Source organism: Aegilops tauschii, chromosome 3 (assembly GCF_002575655.3).
Source record: "Aegilops tauschii subsp. strangulata cultivar AL8/78 chromosome 3, Aet v6.0, whole genome shotgun sequence".
Classification (NCBI taxonomy): Eukaryota; Viridiplantae; Streptophyta; class Magnoliopsida; order Poales; family Poaceae; genus Aegilops; species Aegilops tauschii.
In genome coordinates, this window is record NC_053037.3 from 96,086,940 (window position 1) to 96,098,824 (window position 11,885).

The following is an 11,885-nucleotide window of genomic DNA, read 5'->3' on the forward strand; positions in this document are numbered from 1 at the left end:
CTATTGAGCCATCCCTCCGGAACTGTTCCGCGTCCCGTAGTGGGCTTAGTTCTCTTTACTATGGGGTCGGGCTCCCCGCAAGGGTGCATCCTTTTTGCCCGCCCGAGGGGTTCAGTGGAAACCGGTGGTTCCCAGCGAGCTGTCTGAGTTTTCCAAGCACTTTCCACAGAGCAGTACTTCTGTACTATGGTTGCCAAGTCAGCAAAGTGTAATACGCGACAGCAGTTGATGGCGTTGAGGATTCCTTCATCCATGCAATTATTGCAGAATACTGAAGTCGCGTCCTCGTCGCGGCAATCTTTAATCTTGTCTTTGACAAGGAGGAATCTGGCCCAAAAGTGATGGACTGTTTCCTGAGACTGCTGTCGTACGTACATGAGGTCGCATGTATCCGGAGGTTAGAATTGTTTGGCGAATATTGCTTGTGGTGGGTGGGTGGCTTTAAATCCGAACCCTGACCCGATTTGGGATCCGAAGTTTGAAAAACTTCTGAGCTTAATAGTTCGGGCTCCGGGATGTCAACTGATTTTTCAGGCCCACCGTCCGATTCTAGGTTCGGAGGACTAGGCGTGTCATTCCGCAGACAGGTATCCGGCTCTTCGAGCTCGGAAATCCGAACATAGTTCGTCTTCAACATAGAGGAAGAGTTGTTTTGCCATATCGGCGCCGCCTCCACGCGGCAGGGGGCTCCCGCGGGTTGGGCGGTGCCCAAGGCCGACCTGACCTTCGACTCGGAGGATCACCCAGTCACCATCGTCGGCTCGGGCGTGCTCCCGATGCTCTGCACGCCCACCATCTGCAGCGTAGCCGTTACCAAGACCCTCATCGACGGCGGCGCCGGCCTCAACGTGCTCTCTGTGGAGGCTTTCAGCCTCCTTCACGGGCCGCATGAGCGGCTCCGCCCCAGCAAGCCCTTCTCCGGGGTCGGCGGCGGGTCCTCCAACCCCCTGGGGCAGATCCGTCTCCCCGTGACCTTCGGTACACGCGACAACTACCGCATCGAGCTAATCGACTTCGACATCGCCCGCATCGACTTACGTACAACGCCATCCTCGGGTACCTGGTGCAGGCCCAGTTTATGGCAGCTACTCATCCCGCCTACAACCTCATGAAGATGCCAGGGAGCAAGGGTGTCCTCACTGTGTCCGGGGACACCAAGGAAGCCTTGGCTGCCCTCAAACTCGCTTTCAGGGCCATGGCGGCAGCCTGCCCGGCCGGCAAGGCCGTGCCCCGGGCCAAGGGGGCTGCACCGACCAAGAAGAAGTAGCAATTCACTCAAGGCCAGGCCAAGACGAAGCAAGTGCCAGTGGACAAGGATGGTGCCTCAGGCGCCACCTTTACTATAGGCGCCGACCTCGCCCCTGACCAAGAAAGGGAGTTGGTGGACTTCTTGTGGGCAAACAAGGAAGTGTTCGCCTGGGAGCCCAAGCAGCTGGTTGGGGTCCCGAGAGAAGTGATCGAGCATCATCTGAAGGTATGCCCCAACGTGCGCCCTGTGATGCAGAGGGCGCGGCGACAGTCCATGGAGAAGCAGTCGTTCATCATCCAGGAACCTCGCATTGGGAGAAGCACTTAGCTTTGGGTTCAATTTTGTGGTGCTCGATCCCAGTGATAGTAGGGGAAATGACACGTATTGTATTGTTGCCATCGAGGACAAAAAGATGGGGTTTATATCATATTGCATGAGTTTATCCCTCTACATCATGTCATCTTGCTTAAAGCGTTACTCTATTCTTATGAACTTAATACTATAGATTCCTGCTGGCTAGTGGTCGATGTGTGGAGTACTAGTAGTAGATGCAGGCAGGAGTCGGTCTACTTGTCACGGACGTGATTCCTATATACATGATCATACCTAGATATTCTCATAACTATGCTCAATTCTATCAATTGCTCGACAGTAATTTTTTTACCCACCGTAATACTTACGCTATCTTGAGAGAAGCCACTAGTGAAACCTATGGCCCCCGGATCTATTTTCCATCATATTAATCTTCCAACAACTAGCTATTTCTTTTGCTGTTTATTTTGCTTTCTTTACTTTTACTCTTCACCATAAAAATACCAAAAATATTATCTTATCATCTCTATCAGATCTCACTCTCGTAAGTGACCGTGAAGGCATTGACAACCCCTTTATCACGTTGGTTGCGAGGTTCTTATTTGTTTGTGTAGGTGCGTGGGACTCGAGCGTGGTCTCCTACTGGATTGATACCTTGGTTCTCAAAAACTGAGGGAAATACTTACGCTACTTTACTGCATCACCCTTTCCTCTTCAAGGGAAAACCAACGTAGTGCTCAAGAGGTAGCAGACAGCGGCTGCCCCAGCAAGTCATCAAGCCCCTGAAGCTGGAGATCCACAGGAAACACCTCAGCCCCCGAGAACCAAAGACTCTGCCAACTCTCCCGCCCTCGTCGAGCATCCGGTGTACTTCGTCAGCACAGTGCTTCGGGATGCGAGAGCACGATACCCCATGCCTCAGAAGCTCTTGCTCGCGCTCCTACTGGCTTCGCGTAAGCTGCGCCACTACTTCCAGGGTCACCCCATCAAGGTCGTCTCAGCCTACCCGCTGGAGAGAGTACTCAGGAGCCCCAATGCTGCGGGGAGGGTTGCCGAATGGAACATAGAGTTGCAAGTGTTTGACTTGGAGTTCAGCACAACCAGGGTCTTCAAGGGGGTTGCACTCGTCGACTTTGTCGCTGAATGGACCCATACCCCGGAACTCGAAGCTGGCCAGGACTGATCCCTCTTGCCAGGGAGTGAAGCGCCGGACGGCTGGGTCATGTACTTCGATGGCGCGTTCGCGCACCAGGGCATGGGGGCTGGCGCCGTGCTCATCTCGCCCACTCAGGACAAGCTTTACTACGCCGTGCAGCTCTGCTTCCAGCAGGGCGAGAAGGTCTCCAACAACATCGCAGAGTACGAAGGCCTCTTCACCGGCCTCAGGGCTGCGGTGGCCCTGGGGGTCAAACGCATCACCATCAAAGGGGACTCACAGCTCCTCGTCAACTTCTCCAACAAGGTGTACGAGCCGAGGGATGACCACATGGAGGCATACCTCGCGGAGGTACGCAAAATGGAGAAGCAGTTCCTGGGCCTGGAGCTACAGCATGTGCCACGTGGCACCAACAAGGAGGCCGACGACATCGCCAAGAGAGCATCCAAGTGGCTACCCCAAGAGCCAGGCATCTTCGAGGAGCGGCTCTTCAAGCCTTCAGCAGCACCCCCACCTGCGGGGCCGGCCGCCTCAGGAGGAACTCCCCCAGCCACCAGCCTCGGGAGCCCCCGCCTGTGGCCCGACCTCGAGAGCGCGCCTGCTCCTGGCGCTCGAGCCTCAGGAGGGGTGCTGGATCGAGGAGTTCAAGGCATACCTGATGCAAGGCACGTTGCCGGAAAAGGAAGAAGACGTGGAGCATGTGGCCCGGCAGGCTACGACGTACTGCATCCAGGACGGTGAGCTATACAGAAAGCGGCCAAATGACGTTTCTCTACGATGCATCTCCAGGGAACAGGGGGATGAGCTGCTGACTGACATACACAGTGGAGACTGCGGGCACCACTCATCGTCGCGCACCCTAGTCCGCAAGGCCTTCCGCAGCAGGTTCTACTGGCCCACGACACTCAACGACGCGGTCGAGCTGGTGAAATCCTGCGAGGCCTGCCAATTCCATGCCAAGCAGATCCACCAGCCGGCTCAGGGTCTCCAGACCATCCCGCTCTCATGGCCGTTCGCGGTCAGGGGGCTGGATATCCTGGGCCCATTCCCTCGAGCGCCTGGAGGTTACCGCTACCTCTACGTCGCCATCGAGAAATTCACCAAGTGGGCGGAACTGGAAGCCGTCCGCACCATCCCAGCCGGGTCAGCAGTCAAGTTCATCAAGGGCCTCGTAAGCCGATTTGGGGTCCCTAACCGCATCATCACCGACAACGGCTCACAGTTCACTAGCAATCTCTTCAAAACATATTGTGCTAACCTTGGAACGCAGATCTGTTACGCCTCCGTGGCACACCCCAAGAGCAACAGCCAGGCCGAACACGCCAACGCGGAAGTCCTGCGGGGCCTCAAGGCCAGGACCTTCAAGAAGAGGCTCGAGGCATGCGGCAAGGGCTGGCACGACAAGCTTCAGTCTGTGCTGTGGTCCATCCGCACCACTGCCACCAAGCCAACAGGCGAGACCCCGTTCTTCCTCATCTACGGAGCAGAAGCGGTTCTCCCACACGAGGTCAGGCATCGCTCCGCACGGGTCCTGGCGTTCGACGAAACGAAACAGGACGCCATGCGGGGGATGGACCTCGTGCTGGGGGAGGAACGCCGCCGTGAAGCCTCCCTCCGAGCCGCGAGGTACCAGCAGGCGCTGCAGCGGTACCACTGCCGCAGCATCCGCTCCAGGACGCTCGAGGCGGGCGATCTCGTCTTGAGGCGGGTGCTCTCCAGGGAAGGGCTGCACAAGCTCTCACCCATGTGGGAGGGCCCGTTTCGGGTCGCCCATGTCTCCAGGCCTGGCGCCACGCGCCTCGAGACGCAGGACGGGATCTCCATCCAGAATGCCTGGAACATCCAGCACCTCCGGAAGTTCTACACATGAAGAAAGGCCCAGTGCCTGTGAAGAAGGCCTAGTGCCTGTGAAGGTCTCCGCTCGTGACACTCTCACATAATAATGAGTGGGGTTGTACACGCCCCGGAGTCTCAGGAGTGCCGCCCTCGGGCCTCGGGGGCTCCCTCCCACGTCTTAGTGGCAGCACTTAGCTCTGCGCTGGTGCGAAGACAAGAATACTAGACTAGGTGCCAGACGCGGCTTTTCTTTTGCTTTCCGCGGTTGGCTTACCCCTCTTTAATGAGAATTTGCTTTCTGGTGTTCCTCGCTGGTTTGGTTCTAATGCCTTTTCCCCCCTTTTTATCTGCCCTCGGTTCCTCGTTTTGACCCGTTCTCTCCCTCGCATGCCTCGCGAGGGGGCTGGACAGGGACCCTCATGAGTGTTTTTCCGTTTTTCGTGAGGCACCCTCGTTCGAGCTTGCAAGCTAGCGCACCTCTCTCAATCCGTGCCCCTCAGGTACCGCGATGCGAAGCGCTGGGTCACGGCCGGCCGCGCCTACGACCGAGGCTCAGAAGAACAAGAGTTTCCTAACGGATTTTTTGCAGTTCCTAGACGCTTCCTAAGCCAAGGAGGCCTCGCCAGATACTGAGAACTACACGCCTCGTGAGGCGGGGGCTACTTCAAGCGCATCAAGCTAAGTTATTCCTACGCGCCTACATAAAATGTTGATACCGCAACACGACACAAGAACGATAAACATAGCATAGTAGCATAGCCACATGGAAATCATAGTTGTTGCATGCCCCAGCGGGGCCCCAAACTTGTCTCTCTCTTAATGCAGGAAGGAAGGGAAAAACAAAGCAAATGTGGCACATGCTCCCGCGATAGTTCGCGAGGATGGGCCCATGGCGCTCTCCTGAGCTCAGCCAGACCCCTCCTCGCGCTTCACTAGAGCGCGGCGGCGAGACGACCTGCTGCCACCTTCGAAGCGGGCGCGGTGGCATGGCGGCTGGTCGAAGCCACCGCTGCTGGAGCTGTTGCCGGAGGAAGAACCACCGTAGATGGACGAGCAGTGGCCAGCGCCGCATCCTCACCCTCGTCGCGACCATCGCCAAGGCCGAGCACCTCGTCGCCGTCGTTGTCCTCGGGGCAGCACCCGACGCGCCGACCGTCTTCCCCGAACACCCTCACGTAGAGGTTCGCATTGCCGTCGTATTTGAAGTGGAGGGTGCATCACCTGCCCAGGCCGCGCGCGGGGGCAAACGTCTGCCAGCCGCGGGCCAGGGCTGCGTTGCCGGTGACGGAGACCTCCACCGTGGCCCAGGAAGCTTTGCTGCAGCAGCCGTCCGCCTGCAGCCAGAGCCCACCTGGACCTGTGGCTGGCAGCTCCTCGACGAAGAAGCGCGGGAGCTCAAGCCGGGCACCGGCCGGGTTTTCTGACCACATGATGAACTCCGGCAGCACCTCCGCTGAGTGGAAGCACGGCCGGGGAGGCCGTGCGACCATGGCGCGCCCCCCTTCATCGACCAGGGAATTGTAAACGGGATTGATTGAATCCCCGACATCGTGGTTCATCCTATGAGATCATCGTGGAACATGTGGGAGCCAACATGGGTATCCAGATCCCGCTGTTGGTTATTGGCCGGAGAACGTCTCGGTCATGTCTACATGGTTCCCGAACCCATAGGGTCTACACACTTAAGGTTCGGTGACGCTAGAGTTGTTATGAGAAATAGTATGTGGTTACCAAAGGTTGTTCGGAGTCCCGGATGAGATCCTGGACATGACGAGGAACTCCGGAATGGTCCAGAGGTGAAGATCGATATATTGGACAAAGGGTATTGGAGACCGGAATTGTTCTGGGGGTACCGGGTGACGACCAGCGTGTCCAAAAGGGGTTTCGGAGGCCCCGGCTAGCGTTGGGGGGCCTTATGGGCCAAGGGGAGGGGCACACCAGCCCACTAAGGGGCTGTGCGCCCCTCCCAACCCCTCTCACGTAACTTGGAGAGGTGGGGGCGCCTCCCCTAGGGCAGCCACCCCTCCAAGCTTAGGGGGCAAGTTTCCTAGGGGTGGGGGCGCCCAAACCCATCTAGGGTTTCCCCTGTGGCCACCGCCCCTCCCCTAGGGAACCCTAGGGCGCCTCCTCCACCCCCCTTCTCCTATATATAGTGAGGGAGAGAGAGGGCAGCCGCACCCCCTTCCCTGGCGCAGCCCTCTCCTCCTCCAACTCCTCCTCCTCCTCCGTAGTGCTTAGCGAAGCTCTGCCGGAGAACCACGAGCTCCATTGCCACCATGCCGTCGTGCTGCTGGAGTTCTCCCTCAACTTCTCCTGTCCCCTTGCTGGATCAAGAACGAGGAGACGTCACCGGGCTGTACGTGTGTTGAACGCGGAGGCGCCGTCCGTTCGTCAGTAGATCGGATCTTCCGCGATTTGAATCGCCGCGAGTACGACTCCATCAACCGCGTTCTTGTAACGCTTCCGCTTAGGGATCTTCAAGGGTATGAAGATGCACTCCCTCTCTCTTGTTGCTAGCATCTCCTAGATTGATCTTGGTGACACGTAGGAAAATTTTGAATTATTACTACGTTCCCCAACTGTGGTATCAGAGCCAGGTTTATGCGTAGATTCTATGCACGAGTAGAACACAAAGTAGTTGTGGGCGATGATTTGTTCAATTTGCTTGCCGTTACTAGTCTTATCTTGATTCGGCGGCATTGTGGGATGAAGCGGCCCGAACCGACCTTACACGTACACTTACGTGAGACAGGTTCCACCGACTGACATGCACTTGATGCATAAGGTGGCTAGCGGGTGTCTGTCTCTCCCACTTTAGTCGGATCGGATTCGATGAAGAGGGTCCTTATGAAGGGTAAATAGCAATTGGCATATCACCGTTGTGGCTTTTGCGTAGGTAAGAAACGTTCTTGCTAGAAACCCATAGCAGCCACGTAAAACATGCAACAACAATTAGAGGACGTCTAACTTGTTTTTGCAGGGTATGCTATGTGATGTGATATGGCCAAAAGGATGTGATGAATTATATATATGTGATGTATGAGATTGATCATGTTCTTGTAATAGGAATCACGACTTGCATGTCAATGAGTATGACAACCGGCAGGAGCCATAGGAGTTATCTTAATTTATTGTATGACCTGCGTGTCAATGAAAAATGCCATGTAATTACTTTACTTTATTGCTAACCGTTAGCCATAGTAGTAGAAGTAATAGTTGGCGAGACAACTTCATGAAGACACGATGATGGAGATCATGATGATGGAGATCATGGTGTCATGCCGGTGACGAAGGTGATCATGCCGCGCCTCGAAGATGGAGATCAAAAGGCGCAAGATGATACTGGCCATATCATGTCACTTTATGATTTGCATGTGATGTTTGTCATGTTTACATCTTATTTGCTTAGAACGACGGTAGCATAATTAAGATGATCGCTCGCAATTATTTCAAGAAAGTGTTCCCCCTAACTGTGCATCGTTGCGAAGGTTCATTGTTTCGAAGCACCACGTGATGATCGGGTGTGATAGATTCTAACATTCTCATACAACGGGTGTAAGCCAGATTTACACATGCGAAACACTTAGGTTGACTTGACGAGCCTAGCATGTACAGACATGGCCTCGGAACACAAGAGACCGAAAGGTCGAACATGAGTCGTATAGCAGATACGATCAACATGAAGATGTTCGCCGATGATGACTAGTCCGTCTCACGTGATGATCGGACATGAGCTAGTTGACTCGGAGCATGTATCACTTAGATGACTAGAGGGATGTCTATCTGAGTGGGAGTGCATTAGATAATTAGATGAACTTAATTATCATGAACATAGTCAAAAGGTCTTTGCAAATTATGTCGTAGCTTACGCTTTAGTTCTACTGTTTAAGATATGTTCCTAGAGAAAATTTAGTTGAAAGTTGATAGTAGCAATTATGCGGACTAGGTCCGTAAAGTGAGGATTGTCCTCATTGCTGCACAGAAGGCTTATGTCCTTAATGCACCGCTCGGTGTGCTGAACCTCGAGCGTCGTTTGTGGATGTTGCGAACATCTGACATACACGTTTTGATGACTACGTGATAGTTCAGTGCGTAATGTTAAAACGGTATAGAATTGAGGCACCGAAGACATTTTGAAACGTCGCGGAACATATGAGATGTTTCAAGGGCTGAAATTGGGATTTCAGGCTTGTGCCCACGTCAAAAGGTGTGAGACCTCCGACAAGTTTCTTAAGCCTACAAACTAAGGGAGAAAAGCTCAACCGTTGAGCATGTGCTCAGATTGTCTGAGTACTACAATCACTTGAATCGAGTGGGAGTTGTCTTCCAGATGAGATAGTGATGGTTCTCCAAAGTCACTGCCACCAAGCCACTGGAGCTTCGTGATGAACTATAACATATCAGGGATAGATATGATGATCCTTGAGCTATTCGCGATGTTTCACACCGCGAAAGTAGAAATCAAGTAGGAGCATCAATTGTTGATGGTTAGTAAAACCACTAGTTTCAAGAAGGGCAAGGGCAAGAAGGGATACTTCATGAAACGGCAAATTAGTTGCAGCTCTAGTGAAGAAACCCAAGGTTGAACCCAAACCCGAGACTAAGTGCTTCTGAGATGAGGGGAACGGTCACTGAAGCAGAACTGCCCTAGATACTTCGTAGATGAGAAGGCTGGCAAGGTCGACAGAAGTATATTGGATATACATTATATTAATGTGTACTTTACTAGTACTCCTAGTAGCACCAGAGTATTAGATATCGGTTCGGTTGCTAAGTGTTAGTAACTCGAAATAAAAGTTGCGGAATAAACGGAGACTAGCTAAAGATGAGATGACGATATGTGTTGGAAGTGTTTCCAAGGTTGATGTGATCAAGCATCGCATGCTCCCTCTACCATCGAGATTGGTGTTAAACCTAAATAATTGTTATTTGGTGTTTGCGTTGAGCATAGACATGATTGGATTATGTTTATCGCAATACGGTTATTCATTTAAGGAGAATAATGGTTACTCTTTTTATTTGAATAATACCTTCAATGGTCTTGCACCTAAAATGAATGGTTTATTGAATCTCGATCGTAGTGATACACATGTTCATGCCAAAAGATATAAGATAGTAATGATAGTACCACATACTTGTGGCACTGCTATTTGAGTCATATTGGGATAAAACGCATGAAGAAGCTCCATGTTGATGGATCTTTGGACTCACTCGTTTTTGAAAAGATTGAGACATGCGAACCATGTCTATTGGTATATATGCATGAAGAAACTCCATACAGATGGATCATTTGGACTCACTTGATTTTGAATCATTTGAGACATGCAAATCATACCGCATGGGCAAGATGACTGAAAGGCCTCGTTTTCAGTGAGATGGAACAAGAGAGCAACTTGTTGGAAGTAATACATTTTGATGTGTGCAGTCCAATGAGTGCTGAGGCACGCAGTGGATATCGTTATGTTCTTACTTCGCAGATGATTTGAGTAGATGATAAGTATATTTACTTGATGAAACACAAGTCTGAATTATTGAAAGGTTCAAGTAATTTCAGAGTGAAGTTGAAGATCGTCGTGACAAGAGGATAAAATGTCTATGATATGATCATAGAGATGAATATCTGAGTTACGAGTTTGGCACACAATTAAGAAATTGTGGAAATTGTTTCACGACTAATACCACCTGGAACACCATAGTGTGATGGTGTGTCCGAACATCATTGCTGCACCCTATTGGATATAGTGCATACCATGATGTCTCTTATCAAATTACCACTATCGTCTATGGGTTAGGCATTAGAGACAACCACATTCACTTTAAATAGGGCACCACACAATTCTGTTGAGACGACACCGTATGAACTATGGTTTAGAGAAACCTAAGCTGTTGTTTCTTAAGAGTTTGGGGCTGTGATGCTTATGTGAAAAAGTTTCAGGCTAATAAGCTCGAACCCAAAGCGGATAAATGCATCTTCATAGGACACCCAAAAAATAGTTGGGTATGCCCCCTGTCTCAGATCTGGAAGCAAAAGGGATTGTTTCTAGAATCGGGTCCTTTCTCGAGGAAAAGTTTCTCTCGAAAGAATTGAGTGGGGGGATGGTGGAGACTTGATGAGGTTATTGAACCGTCACTTCAACTAGTGTGCAGCAGGGCACAGGAAGTTCCTGTGGTGCCTACACCAATTGAAGTGGAAGCTGATGATAGTGATCATGAAACTTCAGATCAAGTCACTACCAAACCTCGTAGGTCGACAAGGATGCTACTACTTCATAGTGGTACGGTAATCCTGTCTTGGAAGTCATGCTGTTGGACAACGATGAACCTATGAGCTATGGAGAAGCGATGGTGGGCCCGGATTCCGACGAATGGCTCGAGGCCATAAAATCCGAGAGGATCCATGTATGAAAACAAAGTATAGACTTTGGAAGAACTACTTGATAATCGTAAGGCTGTTGGGTACAGATGGATTTTAAAAGGGAAAACGGACAATGATGGTAAGTATCACCATTAAGAAAGCTCGACTTGTCGTTAAGATGTTTTCCGACAAGTTCAAGGAGTTGACTACGATGAGAATTTCTCACTCGTAGCGATGCTAAGAGTCTGTTGAAATTATACTAGCAGTTACTGCATTATTTATTAAATCTTGCAGATAGGATGTCAAAGCATTGTTTCCTCGACGATTTTCTGAGGAAAGGTTGTATGTGATACAACCAGAAGGTTTTGTCAATCCTGAAAGGTGCTAACAAGTATGCAAAGCTCCAGCGATCCTTCTAAGGTCTGGAATAAGCATCTCGGAGTTGGAATATGCGCTTTGATGAGATAATCAAAGATTTTGGGTTTATACAAAGTTTATGAGAAACTTGTATTTCCAAAGAAGTGAGTGGGAGCACTATAGAATTTCTGATGAGTATATGTTGTTGACATATTGTTGATCGGAAATGATCTAGAATTTCTGGAAAGCATATAGGGTTGTTTGAAAAGTGTTTTTCAATGGAAAACCTGTATTAAGCTACTTGAACATTGAGCATCAAGATCTATAAGGATAGATCAAAGCGCTTAATAGTACTTTCAAATGAATACATACCGTGACAAGATTTTGAAGGAGTTCAAAATAGATCGACAAAGAAGGAGTTCTTGGCTATGTTATAAGGTGTGAGTATTGAGTAAGACTAAATACCTGACCACGGCAGAAGAGAGAGAAAGGACGAAGGTCGTCCCCTATGCTTTAGACGTAGGCTCTACAGTATGCTATGATGTGTACCGCACCTGAAGTGTGCCTTGCCATGAGTCAGTCAAGGGGTACAAGAGTGATCTAGCAATGGATCATAACAC